Source organism: Anopheles gambiae, chromosome 2 (assembly GCF_943734735.2).
Source record: "Anopheles gambiae chromosome 2, idAnoGambNW_F1_1, whole genome shotgun sequence".
Lineage (NCBI taxonomy): Eukaryota > Metazoa > Arthropoda > Insecta > Diptera > Culicidae > Anopheles > Anopheles gambiae.
The window spans coordinates 91,755,503-91,778,031 of record NC_064601.1 but is presented as its reverse complement, the minus strand read 5'-3'; the positions used below and the strand labels follow the sequence as shown (position 1 = coordinate 91,778,031).

The 22,529-nt window shown below is 47.2% G+C and overlaps 1 long non-coding RNA gene across 1 annotated transcript in view; it reads left to right on the top strand.

Moving 5' to 3' along the window:
• The window catches only part of LOC133391781 (uncharacterized), a 39,793-nt gene that overhangs the window by 5,204 nt on the left and 12,060 nt on the right, over positions 1-22,529 (top strand). The window contains exon 2 of the long non-coding RNA XR_009765250.1: positions 17,317-17,412. This is a non-coding gene — a long non-coding RNA (uncharacterized LOC133391781). The remainder of the gene's footprint in view (positions 1-17,316; positions 17,413-22,529) is intronic.

The window sequence follows — 22,529 nt, the reverse complement described above, 5'->3', positions numbered from 1 at the left end:
CGCAGAGTTTATTTCCGGTAGCCCAGGTAGGTTTCGGGGAAATGGAAACCCACAGTGCCATCCGAATGGAAAGGCGAAATAAACCTATCAACCATTTGTGTATGGCAGCTCGATTGGATAGTTTTGTTTTTCCACTCACCAAACAGTCCACATTTGGCTCCCCCCACATCCATTTGCACCGCGTGGGGCAGCCACTTGAAAGCCACTTCCATAGAGTGTGCCGAAAAATGCCCAATTGTCATCGAGCGAAAGAGGAAATAGTATTATTTTGAAGTGTTTTACGCGTAAATTACACCTCCGAGGCAAATACAGCGTACTGAATTCGAAAGGAAAGATCAGGGTTGCATACGAGTTTGAACGATTTAAAAATGCTTCCAATTCAAGTGCTGTGGGTCCTACTACTGCACGCTGGTGTTCTAGGGCTTCACACTAAAAGTGTCGTTTTGTGGAATTTCTCCCCGAGGGCAAACATATTTTCACACCAAGCCTTTACAGCGCACAGTGAGGGGTTGCGTATTCCTACGAGTTTGATGCAAAAGTGACGATAAGGACGCTACTCGCTTAGCTCATTCAGACAGCAAGGGGGTAATTCGGACATTTGGAAGAGTTTGGTAAGAGCTTGCCAACGCGATGTACGAGTAAAGTAAGTGTCAGAGGTGATGTCCTTTAAACGCTGTTCAGAACATTGATATGCCTCGGGCAATTTGGAAGGCAATTTCAAGATCAAAAGCCACTCGATCTGACACGATTTCGGGACAGATGTAGCGTTTGGAAGGAGGTTTACTGTAACGTTCATGGTGATAGATATTTGGGCGTTACTTTCCGCGCAATTATTGCCTACATGTGTACAAATTAGCTTAATTACTTGAAGTAAAGTATGTTCTGGAAGGAAATATACTCATTTCCTAGCCTTTCTCTTCCATTGGGAAACATCTTCCCATCGAGATACAAGACGCAACAAAAAACAATCCCTTCCACAACAAACTATCGCTTGCCGGGGCGGCTCCGTGTCCCGACGGGAAGACGCGATAAGACGCACTCGCGAATGGCGGCCAGATTTCCTTAAATGACCATCGCACAGACAACGGCCGTCCGTCGTATCACGTTTCCCCCTACCATCCTGTCCCTTCCAATGGGTCGTGATTTTACCCGTTTGTCGCCAAATCGCCCAAGCGCCAGATGGAAAGTGGTAGCAACCCGGGAAGCAACCCGGGAAGCAACAGCAATAAAAAAAGAGTCGCACCAACCATCCAGACCCAGACCACCAGTCCTACAGCTACATCAATTCCCGAAACCGATGACTTCCAAACGTTAGAATCTCAACCCCGGTGTGCGTATGCATGTCTCTCTCCCTCTCTCTCTCTCTTCCCACGAAAACGCGCAAGCAAAACGTGTTTTTCCAATCCGATTCCATCCGTCCGGCGTGGAACCCCCGGAATGTCCACGCGAAGGAAGGTTTTCGCTTGCTTCCCAACGTTCGCTTGGTTGGGAAAAATGTCGTTTGCCCGTTGAGTTGATTTTCATTCTTCAGCAGTGGTCTGCTGCATCCACCCAGCAGCCACAGGTTCTCATGTTTGCCCTGCGAGACAGGGATTGTAAAGGGGTGGGGGAAATGGTGGCGTTCGATGAGTGACGACTCGGTCTCGTTCTCGTCGTTCGCTGCAGCCCGTGACAAGTGACAGCCTAACGGAAGCGATATCTCGATTGCCTATCCACCTAGGAGATGTCAAATGCAAACGGTTGTTTTGTGTGTGTGTTTAATTGGAGTTTGCTGTTTGTGCATCATTGGGACATTGAAGAGGGATGTTATTGGACGATTCCTAGTACTATATCTTAAAATATCGAGTTAAATATTCTACCGAAACTTGTCATTTAACCTCAATTGAATGACTAGTACATTGTCACATCATTCGAAAGCAATAAAAACGACGATCGCCTTCTCCTCGCCATGCAATGAAGAGATTTCGCCAAACAACAACCATCCGTACATCACACACTGCTGTCATTCCTGCTGCCGTACGTGAGAGATTCTACCTTCACCACCGGAGGTGCTCCAAAACCTTTCTCGGTCGGTATTGATCGGGAACTGTACACCGTTCCCCCCTACTGCACCATCATCTCAATCCGGTAGGGCATTCCAACTCCTTGGGGAATGGCTCGCCGTCGATGCACCGGGCGAAACGTGAATGAACGTGTACCCGTGCATTCCTTCCTTGCTTTGCTGCCGTTGAGTTCCGATCCACTCTCCAGCCGAGACGCCACCGAAACCGATGCACCGGTAGCAGCAGCATCGGCAATATAGCGCAACGAAACCTTTCTCATCTTATTCTTTCCAGCGTGGACCACTCATAATTACACCATCGCGCAAAACGGTGGCGTTGTGATTTATTGCGATGCCGGAATTTGTCTTGTATCAATTAGACTGTCTCTCTTTTCGTTACCGTGCCTTTTGTGGCACTCTGGAACGGATCCGGAGAGACGCCACAGATGCTTTTCTTGTTGTGTGCTGTCTGCTTACACACACACACACACACACGTATAGAGACGCAGGTCTCTGACATAAATCAACCAAACAAACCATCTTCTAGGCTCTCATGGCCATACCCATATGGCAGCAAGGGGCCCTGTATCGACTGTAAATTGAGTAAAGAGGGGGGCCCCGCTCCGGGTTGCGGAAAAGAATTGACATAAATTAGCCAATTGTTGGGTTTGGGTACACCTTGTTACGCCGAGTGCTGGTGATGGTCTAATTATCGTCCTGACTATGTATCCTGTGTGTATTGACAGGCTCACCCTTCTCGGAACAAGCTCGCAAAGGGTCAATGCTTGTTTTGGTGTCGATTCGTTGAAAAGGGGATTTTCTCCCAAAACGAATCGAACGGAGAGATGTTTGCGCTTTCCCCTGAAAGAAAACAATCAATGTCGTTGTGCTGTTGGTTGCGTCTTCTTGGGAAGACGCAGCCCTGGTTTTGCAGAAGTGTTGGCAATATATCTTCGCAAAAATTGTTTCAGAATTTCATGTGAATATTACTTAAACAAGCTAGGTTTTGCAAAAACTAACTCCCCTTTAAGTCACCCACAGCTATAAGAAAACGAATTTCCCTCGAAATTGTCCTACGTGCTGCAATATACGTCCCATGTATCGGCCACGCGACTTCCTTCTCAGCACACATTCACTTCCCCTGCCGTCTAATAACAATCATCTTAACGTACTACCATGCCGGCGTCCCTTCGCAATCTTCTGCACTCCCACTTTCTGCTGTCGGTTTCACTTTCATCGCAAAACGGAAAGGAACCGTCGTACGCCAACGTAGCCGTTATTATGTCACGCAATATATTGCAAAAGTGCGGCTAATATGCGCATCTCCGTTGCGGATTCGGTCCGCCATACGACGACGGGTGCCTAAGTGTGGCTAAATTGTGATCGGGAATACGCTTACGTGATTGTAACCTGCTAATTGGGAAGAATCCGACGCGCCGTACATCTCCTAAATATAGGTTAATATTGGAAGTTTTGTGACGTTTGCTTCAAAAATAATTCCCTAATAGCTTATTATTTCTGTACCATCCCACCCGGTGGCAATGAACCATAATAAAAAGCGATAAATTTCTGTCCTCATTACCTCACAATTAATGCACACGCATCTAACTGCGACCCATTCGTCAAATCGGTCGCGTGCGCTGGTGCTTCCCATTTTTGCACCCACCGGTTGAGGGGCGATCGAAGCATCTTTTTTGTCTTTTTCGTTCCTTTCAGGGATACAAGAAGCATTATAGAACTTTTTTTGGGGATGGGTTCGATTCTCGGGGGACATTAATAATGGCAGCGACTTCGCAGCGACCGGATGCAGCGTATGGCGCAAGCCAGCTCGCACCGTTCTGCATCGTACACTCGCAACCACTCGTCGCTCTAACAAATGTCCGATAAATAATGATAATGATATAGCAAATTAAATGTCAACGCCTACTCAAATCATGCCCATTCTTTTCATGCCTTCCCATCCTCGCTTTGTGCTCTCTCTCTCTCTCTCTCTCTCTCTCTCTCTCTCTGCTCTGTGTTTGTTTCCTTGCCGGCTGCTGCGAGGAGTTGAATTAGGGAGCAAGCAACGAACCGTCCTCTCTCGTCAGTCGCATTTGATAAAAGCAACACAACGGGAAACCATTTCGGGGTGTTGCATTACAAGCTACCACCATTCGAATGCAATTTCGCTAAGGTTCGGTCGCGGGTCACACTGGCCGCTGCGCTTTCGTGCTTTCTTTCCGCTTTCACAAAACACCAGGCCACACAATGCACACTCGTACGTAATTATGTCACTCATATCGTTTCCTATGTTTTGCTGCTCTTTTTTCTCTTTTTGCTGTCGACTGCAACTGGGAAGGGGAAGGCATGGTGTGCCATAAATAATATTGCGCAAAAGGAAGTGTCGACACATCCGCGTAGACACGGCGCATGATGACCATTTCGACCGAAGAAGGGAAAATTCACCCTCCCAGCAAAGGCGCTTGCAGATACCCATGGAGACTGGCGAAGGCTCTGCAGCACCATTCATTTAAATGGGACCCAGCGGCCAGTAATCGGAAGGATCAGTTCGTTTTCGTTTGTTTTTTTTTTTTTTTGGGCTGGTGCATGCTGCCCCGGCTGCCGTGCCGAAAGTATCATTTATCATATTTGAATGCCCCCGGACTGCGAGCGCGATTCGGAAATGACCCTTCGTGATCGTACGCATTGAAACGCCTTCGGCCGGCGCTGGTCCTTTCGACCGTTCGAAAACGTTTAATTGTGCCCAACGGTGTGCCATGGTGGTGGTGGTGATGATGATGACGGGGCGCGAGAAAAGTTCCGTTTTATGCGACACCCCGCGTTTACAAGCACACGTTCCCGGTAGCTTTACGAGAAACCATGGCTCAGAGTTGCGTGATTCGATGACGTTTCAATTTCGCATTCAATTCTCTCTCGGTGTATGTGTGCTCATGCACCGTCTGTACCAAAGCTACAGACAAAATACCCTTTTAAAAGTGTCTTTTTTCCTATAAAATCACATCGTAGATTTCGCTTTTTTTCTTCTTTTTTTACCACTTTGTTTCTACAATTCGCAAGCCGTTTTTTTGGTGCAAAAAGTAAAGGAAACAACAGTCTGTCTCTTTGCAGCAAAATGCGCACCAGCACTGCCCCCCCGATCAATAATGCCCCGAAGGAAGTGGTGTTGTTGCAGCAAAGGCCCCGGTCGAACCCTCCATGTCAATAAACCCATTCATCGTTTTCGGCACTGTTCGCAGTTGCTCCCGGGGAAACTGAACCTTCCAAAGAATTTGCCAAAATGACAAAAGACATCTTTCGTAATCACATTGAACATTGAACAGTTGCTTGGGAGGTATTTTGCCTTCATTTTTTTCTGCTGTGCTGTATGCGCTATCTCTTCTCTTCTATTCTTTCTGTTACTTTATTTACTTTACAACATCACCCTAAAGCGAGACCCCGGTGCGAAGCACCGCAACGCAATCGCCTCCGAGCGATGTACTCTCCTGTGTGCCGTTTAATTTAATCGTCATCTTCATTGACTCTTCGCGAACGAACAGGGGAGAGACGGCGGCGAATTTGAATACGCAAAACCTAGGAAGAGAGGGTGGCGGAGGTGGTGTTGCATTTTCCCCGGTTGAGAAAAACTAATACCCTTCCCCCGCCGGTTCGTTTCGGTTCGTTTCGCCTACTCGACGGTTGTGAAGAATCGACCCTAATTTTCCACCACAATTGAAGGCGCTTGACGGCGGCGCTGAATGCGTTGCGTTACGCGCCCGCCCTGCGTCCTGCGTGACGCATTCTTTTATTTTCCCCCTTTTTTTTTGGTTTGGTACGCAAAACAGGGGGCGCATCAGTACCCCGGGTGTGCAATTATGTTTATCTTTCTCAGCACCCGCGCCACCGTGTGCATTTTGCTTCCCTTTCCGCTTCCCGTCCCAGTCGGGTAATATTTCTCGTGCAGGGGTCGGTGCCGAGCGAGCGGCATGTTTTGTTGTTGGACAGGTTCAAAAAGCCGTGAAAAATAACATTTCAATCCGATGGCACAGAGCTAAGCAAAACTCACCAGAGCCGGAACAAGGAAGCGGTTGACTCGCTATTGGTGAGGGATTGTGATCTTGTTTTTTTTTGTGTGTCTGTGAGAGCTGATCGAAAGGACAGTGCAAAAAACAACAAGAAAGACAGCCTTCTAGCCTCCTTCGATGATGAAACGGTGCGCGGTGATGATGCACGCACGGGGCTTCTCGGTACGCTTTTCGATTAACCAGATTTTCCCGGGGCACTTTCACCTTCCACCCTCACCGCCTTCCACCGGCGGGCCACCGGTGGTGCGCGCTCGTACGCGTACTTACACGGGACGTGCCCGGTGGAAAATCCTCGTGGAAAAATTGCTCCATTATTTCAGCTGATTCCGGACGCTGCCGCGAGTGCTGCCTGCCACTGCAGCTGGGTGGGTGGTTGGGCTGGCCTATAGCTTATCTGTGTGTTTTTCTATTATTCAAGCACTTTTCAAGCTCACCACTCACAGTCGCGGGAGTGCGCGCTCGCACGTTTGGCAAGGCTCCGGCAACTACCGCGTGGCGGGTAATAATATCGAGGTGAAGCTGAACAAAAAAAAAAGACGAACGTCCCACAGATGGTTAATAATAAACTGATCCAACAAAGTGTGCTGTTCGTTGAAAGAGCTGCTCTCGTCGGGATTGGTTCGACGGATGGGAGGTTTCACGCGTAAGCGAATGATTTGTTATTGGAATTTCAATCAGGACCTAAAGTACGAGTAATTATGGCACGGTTTAAATATAATTAAATTATCACTAGCATCCTTTGGGTGCGAAAATGGATTGCTAGAATAGAACGGAAGATGCCTTTGCTGGTGTTTTGTGGCAAATGAATACGTTGACCGTAGGATAGGAAAGGATCTGATGTAAACATATTCAAAAGAGTCATTTTAAAGAAAAAGAACACTTAAGATCCTGAAAAACCTCAAAATCTTGACAAATCTCAACAAAATTAAACTCCAAAGAACCTATATTTAACTCTTAGTCGAATCTAGAATCAATGATTATAATTATCACAGCTGACTAAAATGACGAAAACTAGAATGACTAAAAGACAACTACTGAAATAGGAAGTCACCTTTATTGATGTTGTATTTACTATTCTTGTAATACAATTTCTGAATATTCATGAGACTACGAAATATTTGTTTAAAATTATTATTAAATTAATTTGAAGCTTTACATGACATTAGAAAAGAACAGAAGGTTTAAAAAGTTCCGGGTTCATCGCACGTTCCAAACCTTTTTGCATGCTTTCTTTAAAATAATGAAAGAGGGCAGCGTGCCGCTTTTCTAGGAACTGCTCAGTCTTTAAAACAAATTACCCTCCACCGTGTTTCACTGTTTCAGCATAATTTCTAATAATTTACCCTCGTGTCTTTTGAGCGTACCTCACACGTACCCATCCATTGCCACATGGGGCTCGCAGAAGGAGCGCGAGAGAAAAAAGCGATTGCTGACAACCCGGGCACGGCCAAGCACCGGCTCACACCCGCCACTGTCAACCATGCTTTCGTGCTGTCAATTTATCTCAATAAATACACGCCATTTCGGTGAGGGAAAGGCTAAACCTACCCCCCCCCCCCCCCCCATCCATCCTGGCAGAAGATCAAATGAGATGATTAATAATGTCATTTGTTTTGCACGAGAAGGGCACAGTGCCGGAAAGACGAAAAGTGATCCCGAAACGAAGCCCAAAAGAGGCGTTCTGGGGCCTGCAAAACAACAGACGGCCAAACTCATCTCAACTTGCTTGTTTTTTTGCTTGCTTCCAACACTCTGCTGTTTGTGTGAAAAAAAACATGAGTATTTCAGTCCTTGCCAGCTATCCGCCCGCTTGCATGTAGGCTTTTAGCTCGGGGAACAAATTAAAACCACGAAGCTTACCCATAAACCCAACACTCCCAAGGATAATGGGTAGTGCCTGCAGCATCACTCGTTCTTGTGGCTCTAATAAGACACGATAATTGCAGCAGCACACGCCAAAACAAACACGGACAAAATGGGTCTCGATTTCGGAGTTTCGGGAGCCTGCACGGGCACTTGCACCAGGATCCACCGGACTGGATTGGAACCGAAACCGCGGACACCGTAAATTGCCCGGTGCTCGTACAATTATCCCGCTTTTTTCACTCTCTCTCTCTGTCTCTCTTGTGGACCTCGCAAATGCCCGCCAGCGTTGCTTAAGCCCGATTGAACGTAAACGACTTGGCAGTCGAAACCTTTCAGCAGTGCGTGTGTGTGTGTGTGTGTCACCGGAGTGATCAAAGTAGGGGCCAAAACGAAGAAGCAGAATCCTTCCAAAAAATTTGTCCCCCTGTTTTTGCTACCATGCTTTTGTACGATGATTATGGGGTATGTTGAAATATTTCAATTACACCACTGCGCCCGGGCCCATGGGCCAGATGGACAATTGTACGGACAAATGCGGTGGCGCCTAGGGGCAAAAAGACTGAAAGACTGTGGCTGGTACGCAGAAAACTACCGCACCGCGTGACAACGCCTGAATGATGCTGGGGAGATTAGCGGAGCGCCCGCCTTAGGGCGCTACCATGGGAAGGAGGATTGCTTCTCTGCTTTCTCTGCAAACCTCCGATCAAATCTTCTGATTGAAAGCGAATTCTGCCATTGTGTGCCCATTAAACACGCACAGAGACACGGGGCAGAGCATTTTGCTCGGGCGACAGTTGCTTTGTTGGCGCGTTCAATCAAAACGTAATTCCTTAATGTCCTCCGGAGGCAAGGATCGGGGTTTGCCGCCGTGCTGTCCGGGGGATTGGGTGGATTAGCTTGCGATGCGTTTTCCGTATTTCAAACTCCCGACATCCAAACCATCTGGAGTCTAGGGTAACTGTTTTGAGGTCGTTTCCACATGTCTTTGATCGGAAATTGTTAGAAAGAGTCTTCCAAAAACAAACCAGCGCGATTGCGCCTGTTTAAACCACGTATCGTGCGCATTGTTTTTTCAACGTGACGCTGTTCCCGTGCGTCGGTTTTGTTTTGGTGCTGTCTCTATTTACACTTCCACGGGATCAGATCACCTTCGATAAACACTTGTCACAATTGTATCTCTCTCTCACTGTACGCACTATAGACACAAAACTGCACACAGCAAAACAAACCTACACACCATTTCCTGCCCAACAGCCGGCGTGGGAGACCAACCAGAAGGGAGACAGGACTTCACTAAATTCACCCTTCGATGAGCGCCACAGTCGAACGCTGAAGGAAGCTGCTAACGAGCAGACGGAAACGTAAAACACGAGTATCACGCGCGGCAGACCAGAAGCCACCGCTCGGAGCTCTTCCCAACAACAACCCTTTTAATAATTCATCTAATATTAAAAGTTTTCCCGAGCCGGGCATTAAAATCAACACCCCTGGTGCTGCTGATATGACGTGACCAAAAGCGCCAGGGCAGCGATTCTTCACCCTCGTCCAATCGGAGTTTCGGGCGAGATAAAGGGGTTACTAAACCCCGTGCAAAGTCCACGATGATGACAATGGTACGGTGCGGTACGCCAAACAGAACTAAATCGACTACCTTGAAATGGATGAGGGAATGGAATGAAGTCTAGTCCCTGCCGGTGGTTTTCTTCCAGCCTTTCAGGCGAAATGTTAACGATAATCCTTTTGTACTGTCATTGTTTGATTAGAATCGAGCACCCACCGGCAAGGGCTGCCGCCGCCCGACACTGTATGATTATTTTGATAAATGAATCAAGTACCATCGCGTACAAGGCTGTGAAGTTGAGGGGTAAAGGTAGATGCCAACCCTTTCGCGTTGGCTGCGAGGTGTTTGGGACGATAATCGAAAATCGGAGTTTTGGCGAAGAAGATCGGCCAATCGATTATGAGTTTGGGATATTTGCTTTTAATCTAGAAACAACCCTTCAAGGTGTTTGTACATCACATGTCAGAAGATGGCTATTAATTTATTGACTAAGTATTGGAATGAAGAAGTGAACTGTCTCCGATTCCCGTTTGATAGGACTCGCAAAGCTCAAAAGAAATAAACCCTTTCGCTGAACCTCAACTCATTTGACAAAGTTTCGATCGTCTGCTCCAGACTCTGTCCCAGACATCTGTACCAGACACCACCAGGGCCCCGACAAAACATGTAATTCTGGTAGCACACACCTTTCAGTCTGTTCTTCCTTGTACCCGAGCCGTACCCGAGATCCGAGACTGCTGATAACGCGGAAGCGATTGAAGCGATCACTTACCAACGAAACGGTGTTGCCCCACGGTTGCGATAATAAACGGACGGACGAACGGACACAAGCCGGCGTGCAGATGACCCTGCAGGCCCCGACGACGCAAGACGGACGGCCACATCGTAAAGCGTCGCTCGGAACAATCTGTTGATGGTTTTGCTGCTTACTGGTTCGCAACATAAAACACGTTCTTGATGCGTCGCGTGAAGTTCGCACTCGCGGCAGTGCGAATTAATCCATCGGAAGAAGATGGCTCTTGGAGAAGGATCTGGCCGTTGTTCGTCGTTTCAGAGTATCTTCAGCAAAGGTGTCTTGAGGCATCGGTGCAAAAGGGATATGGCAAAGTTTTATGCAGCCCATTTCGGGTGTGGATATCGACGTGTACTTCATCAACGTCATTACTTTGCGGCTCATTCTTCGGCTGCATGTCCCGAAGCGGTACAGATTTTAACTTTTAGCTCTCGTGCATTATAAACCAACCTTGGATGATGATGATCATCATGAAGATGATGGTGTTTTGGATACGCAAAATGCTGACTGCTGGCTGGTATTCTATTTTTACTTGACGGTTTACTTCCTTTTCCAAAGTCTTCCCATGTCCAGAATATCCCTAAACATTGACCAAATTTTGTTTACACTTTTGCTTATCACTATCGTACCGGAACCTCAACATGTACTGTTGCTGGTTAAGGGAATATACCAGCCAGGACCTTTTTTTTTTGGTTGCTGTTGTGCCATATCAAACAAAGACAATTTACTCCTCCGCACGGTTAGCCCGTTAAATCCCGTGCGCTCTTAACCGAAGCGTTGCAAATCGTACCCACGAACACACGCAAAAGGGGTTCTTACCCCTTTTTTATCGTTGCGTTTCCCAGTGCTACGGCGTGAAGCTGCGAACAACAGGGATTTCCCATCCTCTCTTTCTCTTGGGTTGGAAAATATATTTCCCTAAAATCTTTACACCCCATTGCCAGCGACGTGCGTCTCGTGAAAGGCAACTTATTTGCCTTCAACACACAGTAAGCGCGCGCGCGCGCGGGAGAAAAAGAGCAATTAAACCCTCCCCCGGTGGTGGCGAAGGCAAAAAGACAGCACCCTCAGTCGTCGCTCAGTACCTCAGCCTCAGTCAGCCTGCCCCCTCAGGCTCAAACTCACTGACAATAAAAATGTCTCAGAATTAACTGGGCTCCCCCTGCCCTATCCGAACTGGTGCCTCGCCGCCGTGAGCGCTTCATGAGCGTCTCGATCATTAATCAAACTCCCGTTTGGCTGGCTAAATACTAATCCGTCATCATCGCGGTGCGCGCCCGTTGCGACCATGCGCCACGCCGCCGAACGCGCGTTTCCGGCAGGCGGACGGGAGTGTTGAGCTGCGATAGGAAGCGGACGGGTGATGGGTGTTTTAAAAACTATTTGTCACCGTTTAAATAGGCGCGATGAAAAGATGGGCGCCGGGCTTCAATAGTGTCCTATCATCGTGTGATTGTGCTGACTTAAGCGAAACACTCGACGAGAGAATGGATGTAAAGGCTATTTTAGGAAGTTTCTTTAAAAAAAAAAGCAAACACCCTTAGATGTGACTAATATTCGCAAAAATGTGTCCTGTTTCCATCCAGGGATCGATTCTTTTTCCCTGTTTTCGTTTTCAAATGCCACCAACCACCAGCACCGGCTCACGATTCGCCGAACGGTTGGCCGCTAAATGGAAACGTTTAAACTTTTAGCACATTCCGATAGCGAGCTGACAGGTTTGGCGGCAGCCGGATAAGCCGTACTCTGGTGTGCGGGCAAGCGAGAAACCCCCTGCCAAAGAGGAAATGCAAAAAAGCGACCCCGGACTGGCTCCTTCCATGCCCGTCGGCAACAGAGCCCATAAATCAGTGGGCACAGGGAAAAGTGCGTCCAGATTTGGCACTTAAACACAGCGACAGGTTGTGGGTTTGAATCGGCCCGAAAGACAAGCGAACTTGGAATGAGCGACTAAATATTGAACCGCGACGGTGGGCACTTTATCGCACGGAGCTGGAACTGGAGGCTCACCGCTAAAAGCAAGCAGGCTCATTGATTGATTTGCGTTTTGGTGGAAGGCGACAAGATTATGAGCAAATTTATTGCTTGCTTCAATTATCGGCAGTCATTATTGGCAAACTTTTATGTGTTGCGCTCGCAAAAGTACGCGTAAAGCTCGCGAAATGAACTCATAAAACTCGGCAGCATCGGGACATCTCTCCCATGCGAACAACGCTCTAATAACGCTTGCCCTCCCAAAGAGATCTCAAACACACACACTGAAGCGTAACACAGACATCCATTAACATTGCTGTATTATTATAATTACTGCGGCCGCTCTTTCTGGCGACAAGGAGCTGGTGGCTTTGGTGTTAGACATTCCAGCCGCGCTGTCGACGGTGAATTTTTGTGCGTTTTTTTTTTTTTTTTGATTTTCATTTTGCCTTAGCTACTGTCCCAATGTTCCAATGTCTCGCCGTGAGTCCCAAGCAAAAAAAAGGATGTCTTGGAGCTTTTTGGTGCAACACGCACCGTGCACCGTGTCGTTTGGTGCTTGGTGCCATTCATCTTTCCACGCGACTGTACGCCGGCAAAAGGTAGAACATGGGCCGAAAAGGACGTTTGGTGTTGCGCTTCTTGGGCTTGTCTTTCGTCTCCTTAGCGCTGCATTTTTAATCAAGTCGTAAATGAGCCTGGGTGGACTTGCTGGACAGTCTCCGGCAGCTTCGCTGCTACTGGAATTTAGTGCGAATGTCATTAAAAAAAACAGAGCTCCAACCGAATCTTTGCAAGGTTGATTTAGGATGAGGGAGATTTTGGGTTTTTTGTTGTTTTTTCTGTGATCAGGTACAGGTTGAGTCATGCGAGGGAGCATCAAGATGCAGCAAGAACAAACCCCCGAAAAGAGGAAACACGCGAACGTGTTTTCAACGTGCTTTGTTTGCTCCTTCCTTCTGAGTTCTGACATCGCAAACGCATCAAAACACGCAAGCGCGATCCTACGCAAAACACGTCACGCCGAAGAAATCAATCATAAGTCATCCCGGAGACGGCGCACTGTTCTAATTCGTCTTACGCCTCCTGCGAAGAGTGCAAAACAAAACCACTCCCGAGTGTCTGCGTACGTACGTAGGTCTCCGACGGCTTGGTTTGGTGATCCAGCACGATCGTGGTCCGTAATTTCGTTTTGTCTTTACCCGTTCACCCAATGTGATCTGTATCGATCGCTGGAATGTCTTCAGCAGGCAGGGAGACAGGGTACGGGTATTGTGTCTGTGTCTGATTTCCGTCTTCACCCCTCGCACCCGATCACTCAGTGGGTGTTTTTGGGGCGAAACGCGCACTCGAATAAGGACAGCGTCACAACAATGTCTCTGGTGGGCAGGGATGCAGGGATGTGGGACATCCCCGACGAGGCATCAGTCGGTTGGGCGGTGGAGGAGACGGCTGTCTTGGCAATTGTCTTGCCCAGGGAATCATGGCTCGTCACCGGCAACGATCCGTGGTACACGTTTTGACATTCGTTCGTATACGATCGATCTTCGTGCGGCAAGAGAAATGGCAGAGCAAGGAGACGCGAAGGAAAGTGTAAGTGTCTGGATTCTAACTACCACGCCGTGACTTGATGCAGACACGCACCTTTTGCGAAGGAAGGTTGCACAACAACGGGAGAGAAAAAGCACACATCCATCCCAGACATCAATGGTGGAACGAATTGGGATGGTGACAGCGACGGAGCGATGAAGAAAATGTTCCGCACTGCAAGAGGAAACCATTGAGTGAGGTTGAGGCATGTAAATATATTGTTAAGTAAGTGTACAAGAATAAGGTCACACCCCTAAGCGAGCCCAAACTTTGATGGGTGTTTGTGTTCTGCTGGGCTGTCGTCGACGAACATTGTCTCAACAAAATGTGTTCTTGTACGTCCCCAACGCTTTCCTGAAGTTTGTTTATGGCAGCATGAGCTTTACGACACAACTAAAATCATATACATTTTACTCCAAACGGCTCCAATAAACAACTATGACGCCGGTGGAACCGAATCCATTCTGTAATAATAGTACGATCTGTTAACGGGCCGGTGATGCCGGCCGAATAACATACCTACTGCCAGCAGTCACTCCTTTATGTACTGTTTAATGTCGTCTTTTTTTGTAAAAAGCTATCCTTTTTCACTGCCTTATCGGAACGGAAGCTGAAACGCACACATAATTATAGACATTCGCTGCACATTTTCCGAGAGCGCGAGCGCCGATAGTAATTTATCAAAGCATGCCCAACAACACATTACACACCAAACTGTGCCCAGTGGTCAACCAAGAGGGTACCCTGACCCCTTCCCGTGGCTGGTCGTTGCTTCGGGGCGTAAAACCATTTCGGTTTGTGCCAAATTTACCCCCCTTCATTTATTTACGTTTACCGCAGCTTGCGCAGCCTCTGTACGATCAATAGTCCCGAAAGAGAAACGGTGACAAAATATTGTAATCAATTTTAATAAACTCTTCCAACAGTAGCGCGGAGCCATGTTGCAGGATGAAATGACAGCAAAGAAGCTGCCAAGCGGGGGAAAGATGGTTTGCTTTTTTTGTGTGTGGAGCGTTTCGGCAAGATTGTATCGAACGACTTTTGGACGCAGTGGGTTATCGCAAAAGAAAAACACCACAAAAACCAGCAAGATCGAAGAAGAGAGCGAACCTTTTTTGTGTGTTATGTGTGTTTTTGTGCTTTCGAGGTAACAGAGAGCATTCCATGGGGGGAGCGGGATATGGGGAGCGCGGATATTGCTGTATCGATGACAACCCCCGGGACACGGTTTCGACATCTGACACACGAATGCGACCGTAGTCCACGTAGCAACCGGATCTACGAGCAAACAGTACTGAACGGCGCTGAATTAGTAATCAATCGAGCAGACGACGATCGCGCTGGCACCTTTCGATCGCTTCGGTTCTGAGCGTGTGGCTGCTGCCTTTGCTTTAAAAAGAAAACGCCACAGGAAACAGGATAGGAAGCGAAAGGAACCAAACCATACACACACACACAGACGCAGGCGTAACAAGCCGTCAACAAGAAGAAGCATTTTCCAACATGCAACACATGCGCTTCATGCAATGCAGCGACATGCATCCGGCGACAACGACCACTACGACGACGACGCTAATGTAAATCAGTGGAGGGCGCCATCGCGCAACATTCCCAGTTAGGACATAAGCACGCCAGGTTTTGTGCTGGTTTTGCTGGCCACCAGCCTGCTCGCCCCCTTCTCCGCTTTACACAGCCCACCGCAAAACCGGGAGGATCACTTGCCCTTGCCAGCTGCCACAGCTGCGTGCGTGCCTGTATGTGATATGATTTACGATTTGTTAAATAATTGCACACACAAACCGAGCAAAAACGCGGGCGCGCGCACACACACACACACACACGGGGTCTTGGGGCAGTATCCATGTTTTTGCTCCTCTTTCGTTGGCGAGAGGCGGGGGAAGAACGGCGGTTTTGGTGGGTTGAGCAAGAGGGAGAGACTTAGCGCAGGCGCCTCCTACGTGTTTGCGATGCGTTTGAGGCGCATTGCAAGCGGACGAGCGCAAGTGAGGTGGAGAAGAACAAAATGAGAACATTTTACCATTGCATGTTTGCACCCGCGGGAGGTTTTGCTGGAGAGAGGGACAGTGGAGGTGGATCGGCAAGCTGGAAGCTGGTTAATAAATGGTAGACAAATCAGCACACTATTGTGGGTAGGACGATTTATGCGTGCGCATCTTGTGGCGTTTGTTGCGCTCTTTTAAGTCATATTATAAGGATCATGGAAGAGTTTGCTTTCATTCATTCATTAATTGCGTTGCAATACAGAAACACAGTGGGGTATTTTTAATGTGAACTAAGAAGGATCTTCTCTGTGGTTAATGACTTTGTTGTCTTCATATTGGAGAAACTGTCTAAATGAAAGAAATGTCAAAATCGAATAACTTTAATGCATCGCTTTTAAAATAGCTGATCTAAAGTGTTTGCAAAAGTTTCTTTTATTCCAGATATGTATTGCCTTATTAGCAGTCCAACTTCGGAGCTGCTGTATAGTGTATTGATCAACGCCTTTGGTGTACTAACATGTTCAGCATCAGTTTAAATCTAGATTTGATCTTTGTCGTTCTTAGCTGTAGTAAGTGATAAGTAACACATTGAACACAGCCACAAATTTATCAACAATGCATCAGATATGATGTCTAGTTATTGTTACTAACTATACTAACAAGAGTAAGACGTTCAAACATCAGGACAGAACTGAAGTTTCACTCGACGAAAGAATTTGACAGAAATCGTGGAAAATCGATTCAAATTTCGCTGGGAGTTGCTTCTCCAGTTAAAAAAACTACATTATTTTCGACAAATATTCAAATGTGTCCTACGTGTCAAACTAAACAAAATCTGGGTTTCTTTCCATTCCAACTCATTTTAAAGGAACATAATATGAACCAGGATCCCGATTTGTTCATCAAATACCGCCCGGGATCGAAACCACACCGATCGGATTATGAAACGCATTAATGTAAAAAGGATAACCCACTCGTTCGGATCCTACGCCGTTTGCCCTCGTTCTCCCATGCTTATTCCTCTTTGCTTGCAGCTGTACAACTTTATCCCCCGTGTGCAAGTACAGGTAATCCATCCAAAGAGGAATTTGTCCTCTTATGTAGAAAGTATCGCTGCAAGCGCTCCGTACGATCCTACTTCACACACCCGCCGCCCCGGCCACAATCAAAGCCCGTTGTCAAACTATGCAGCAGTAGCGAATTCTGCGTCGTATTATCATCATACACACGCGTGCTTTGTATTCTCACTGGGAAACGGTGTGCGCCATTTTGCTTTGAGCGGAATGACATTAGATTTTTTGTGTTAGGCAAACGGCACAGCAAAAAACGTCCACAGAAACCAACGAACCAGCCTAAAAGTGTGCACCGAACCAATGCGTTCGCGTTTGTTCGTTTGTGATTTTACTTTTATTTTATTCTCCTTCCAGCTCGCGCTTTGAAGGTCCGTGCGCCAAGAGGAAAAAGGCTTCTTTCTTGCCACCAACCCGAGCCAAGCGGGAGAGCATCCATGGGGGACATCCAAGGTAAGAGCGCAACAAACACACTTTCCTAAAAGAAAACGCGCGCCTAAAAGCCTTCGAGAAAGGAAAATACAACCAACAGCAACAAAAAACTGCCACTTGAAAGCGGAAGTAACACACACACACACACACCGGAGGGCACCACGGGGCAGCGGAACGAACGAAGCATAACTACATAAATATTCAAATATGTTAACATTAGTTTAGGTAAATCCACCACGAGCAGCAACAGCAACAGAGCACACCAACGTCTGCCAAAATAGGGAAGATGGGAGGCCTTGGAGTGTGCCAGGGGTTCGTTTTCCTTTTGGCCAGCAAAGCGCCAAACGGCTTCCCCACTGTCAATGCGCTTGCCTTTGCCGAACTCGGACTTTCGGTAGGAGTTGGATCCGAGATCCTACCTTTTTTGGAGACGATTTGAGATTATGGAAGCAAGGGAGGATCACCCCACCACCAGTACCAGGAGGCTCACAAATTCTGTTCTCTCGCTGGCCAACACACAAGAGGAAAAAGCAGTCCGAGAGTAAGGCAGCCAAGATAGCCCGGGATAAGCGGCAGTCTCGAATCCCATTTGCTTCGGTTTGTTTCGACTGTGTGCAAAGGGATTTCCTTTTTTTTTGTTCCAGGGGACACAACACAGCCTTCTGGATTTTATTTTCCTTTTTCGCTTCTCTATCGGCTTTGCTGGCGCGGTCCGCGTGTCTTACAGCGAAACGTGTGTCTTAGATTTCAAACTTCCCGGCGCGCACACACACACACACACACACACACACACACACACACACATCCAGATCCTTCTCCCTCGAGGGAGGCTTTAAAAAGATTCGGTGAATATTAAAGGGATTTTCCCGGGCGTGGCGGCGAACCCGGCCCACTGGCAGGTTCGGGTTTAAATTATTGATGAAACTGAGAGTGAATGAACGCGCCGCTCGTGTGGCTGAACCGCGGCGTGAAAAGGCAGGATCGTTGCTACACTTTCCATTCCTTTCCCTTTGCTCCCCCCCTTTTGCTTGGTCTGTTGGCCGTACAAAGCCGTGCATTCCTCTACGCGATACGCTATCCCAAGAAAAGGAGGAAAGCTCTATCGCTTAATTTTAGTATGCAAATTATGCTTTCACGCTCCCATAACAGGTGTTGAAGGTGGTGAGTTTTATTTTGTCTTAAGAAAATCGCACCAACCGTGTTTGGGCGTTGTTGAGGGTTCTCGGTTTTATTTTTTTTTTACTTCTAGTGGATACCAATGAAAAAGGATAAAATCGTAGCTGGCTCACCAACTGGAGCTGGCCCGAGCTACGCTTTTGTAATGGCGGACCATATTTTACGGCGCCAAATAAAACTAAGAATGCCATTTCTGCGCTGAATGTTGCAGCCATGTTTTCTACTTTTGGGGCTTAGATTAGATAAAAACCTTCTAGCAGAAATTGTTGCTAAAAGGCACACAGTATTGCTGCTTTTTCTACACAACGTTTCACAATCAAACGTAACTAATAATATGATTGAATAACTACAAGACGTGCCTGCAGCCGTACGCTGCTACCACAAATGGAAAGGCTAACGAACCCCTTCTTTTTTGTTGTAAAAACCCTCTTCCACAGCTCCCCTTTGATCGTGTCCCATTACGGGGTGACAAATTTCCCCAGAGATTCCACTTTATTGAAATGAAATAATTGAACCGAACGCCCCGAATCTGCCCCACCAACAACGTTCCCTTCAAAAGTAAATAAATTTGTTTTGATTACTTTGCAACAAACTGTTTATCGGAACTGGGATGGACGAGCAAAGGCGACCGGTCATCAGCGGTGGCTCATCATGGTGGTACCGAGACCCCCGGGAATCCTTCTCCTACTGCTGTCCTGCTACCGGCCCACTGAAAGGATTTGGTTAAGGTGAAGAAATATAGTGTGCCCCTTACCCTGAAACGCCCTGAAACCTGTGGTAGGATTTCCTCATTTCACGGTCATCATTGAGGGCAATTTATTAGCACAAGTGGTTTTCTCACCCCTTTTTTGCGGGAATCCTTCTTGCTACCGAAGTGCGAAGGGAGGTGAAAATCTTTGCTAGAACACAGTTTGAATTCCTTCTACTTTTTTGTGCGGAGTTAGTGCGTTCTGTGCGTGTTTTTTTTTTTCTTCTTCTCACACCCCCGGAACCCTTTTTTGAGCAGCACTATTTATATCTCATCTGGGACAAACCGATGGGGGGTGGTGGGTGAAATTGATCGAACGATTCGTGCCCGGGAACCGTTTGCCGAGGTGCAGAACCATTCATAATCCTATCTCTCCGTTCCGTTCGACCATTAAATATTTACAAGCAAATGCCCGTCCGGCCCAAATGCTGCCGATGCTGCTGCTGCTGCTACTGCTGCCCGCTCGTCGCATGGGAAATGGTGGTGCGATTTGGTGAAATCTTTCACGCATATGTTCATGTATTTTTTTTTTTTGGTTTTGTGTGTTGTGCGTAAGTGTAAAAAAAGTAAAAAAAAATCAATACCAACGGCCAAATTTTGCCACCATCTGTGACGTGGAATGTTGAAATGGTTTTGGGTAAGGTGAGGCTGTGTGATGATTTGCTTGCAAACAGTTTTACAGCGCACAAAATTGAACCTTTGAAGCTCAAGTTTGCAGAAAACATCGATATGAAATATTTTTTTCCACAATAAATCGAAGTGCGTGTAACGTCTCTCTCTCTCTCTCGTTAATGGCCATGTCGGGCTGCTTCCTTCCGTTTTTTAGACCGGTCACGTGGCACATTTAACTAAGAATCAGCACACAATGCAAAGGAAAAAACTGATCCAATACAAAAGAATCAATCTCAATCCAAAACCGTGAAGAGAGAGCAATACAAAAAGAAAAACTAAAAAGGAATTACTGTGCCGAATGTGATGCAACATCACTGTTCACTAGGCAGTGGGCTAATGTAGTGTCCCTCCCCATTTGCTACACTACACGAGCAGTTGTAATGAACTTATCCAATTCATCGTACATGGTCCGAAGAAAGAAAGCAAGAAAGAAAGAAAGCCATTCCAAAAAGGAGTCGAATGTGTCCCGTGGACCGATGGCAAAATCCCTGATCCTGATCTGATTATTTTTATTTATAGTTACCGAACTTCTTCATTTCATCCCATGCTACGCGAGGTGGTGATGCGCATCGTGCAAAAGAACATCTACCGAAAGCGAAAGCGAATCAACACCTCCAGCACAAACGACGGTGGAGACTCTCCTCGGACTGTGGAGAAGCTACTACAACAAGTGGCGCCAGGCCATTATCTTATCCACCACTCTATGACTATCACTACACATCCCCTCTGCGTGTAATGGCCTCCCCTTCACACCAGCCATTGCCAGCAAACCGGGAACTACTTTCGCAAAGATTCACACATCCGTTTGGGGAAATCGCTCGGCGGGCCTAAGCGTGTTAACTAGCAAAAGTCTTGTGGAAGGAAAATAAGATAAAAACTTCTGCTTTATGCGTTACAGGTTGTTGAGTGTTCGCCCCTCCGCCCAAGTGTCCAGCACTGACCCGGCTGGGTTGAGCGGATTTTCTTTATTGATACATCAAACAATCTATTATTTTATTAGATTAGGTCACTCTCACTCCGAACCGTTGTGTGAACAATTCACAAACAATCCGCTTATCGGATCGGGAGGAGTTGGTGGTTTGATCTTCCTTCTGACCGATTCCAGCGGGGGATGTTTGGAAGCGTGATAGACACCTAATAGGCAGGAGCAAAGACTCCAATAGTCGTGGAGAAGAATTTAGAAGATTCGATTAATGGTTGGCACATTGTGCTCACAACGTGTTTGCGTTTTGTTGATATTGAAAAGCTTTATGGTATGTGGTGTCTTTTTAAATTTCAAAAGACCCACGAAAGAGTTGGTCAGTTACAAATGAAGCGACTGAACGCATCGATATTCCCTTTTTTGCAACGCTTACCCCTACCAAACTGGGCTTTCGCATTCGCGTCACCGTCGCCGTCCGTGCGTCGTCCGTGCTGTCGCTCTCCACGTCCAAACGCAGACGATTTATATGAAATAAATTTAATGAAATTCAGCCCTGTCTGTCTTTTGGGGGCCATCAATCAATCCATCAGCAAAATTCAGCTACTGGCAGACTGCTGCTTCCCCCGCTTGCTGTCTATATCGCTTTCTCTTCCTGTTCCTCGTTCTATCTCGCACAAACTCGCAGCGGGGAACTGGAAACTGCAACCCCGGACCTGTTGTGCATTGTCAGCAAAATGCAGCAAGTGGGCTCGTCTTCCCCCATCAGACTACTGTGGAGACAGCAGCAGCAGAAGAGGCAACTCACAAAAAAAAGACCCATTGAACATCCTAAGCGGGACGGCCCAGCATGGCTTAACGAACGGTTATATTCTTGGTGCTTTTTACAAACCTTTCTCGAGCAGTTAAAGACAACCAAACGAGGGATCAAGAAGTCAGCAAAATCAGCAAACGTTTACTTCAATTGTTTGTACATTTTCTCAAACGTCAATTGCGACATCCAAGTGTTGATCTTGCAAAGACAATAACAGTGTTGGATCTCTAAATATGTTTGCCATCCAACTCTCAACAACCCTCAATGTCTTTGAATGAGCACAACAATTCTTTTACGCCAAGCTGCAAATCTCCCCAATCACCAGCATCCATTACCATCAAAGGCCGAAAATTAGTCGCACGTAATGGGTTCGACCCCGAACCGAACCGAACCTGCCCCCGGTGTGTAATGGGAGGGTCATTCCGTTGGTCAACTCACCCAAAAAACACAAAATATTGATACCCAATTGCGCACAATATGTTTAGCTTGGCGGTCTCTCCCGCTTCTTGAACTGCTCGTTGATCGTTTCTCGCTTTCCCATCCCGATTTTCCCTGCCTTTTCTTACAGGGTTGCAGGTTGCCGGCATTTCGGGCTTCGTTCGTCTTCGTTCCCCGGCAATAATGGTTCCCCGGGGAGGGTGTCAATAGTTAATCTTTATTCCTTTTTTCCTTTCCCCGGGCTTTCGCAAACTGCACCCGACGCGTTCGTCATTAAAAGCAGCCCGAGGCAGCGGCGAGCCATCGGGACTGTGTGATCCGAAACATAAACATTGCGTAATACCGTACACACTTGCCGAGGAACTTGCCGT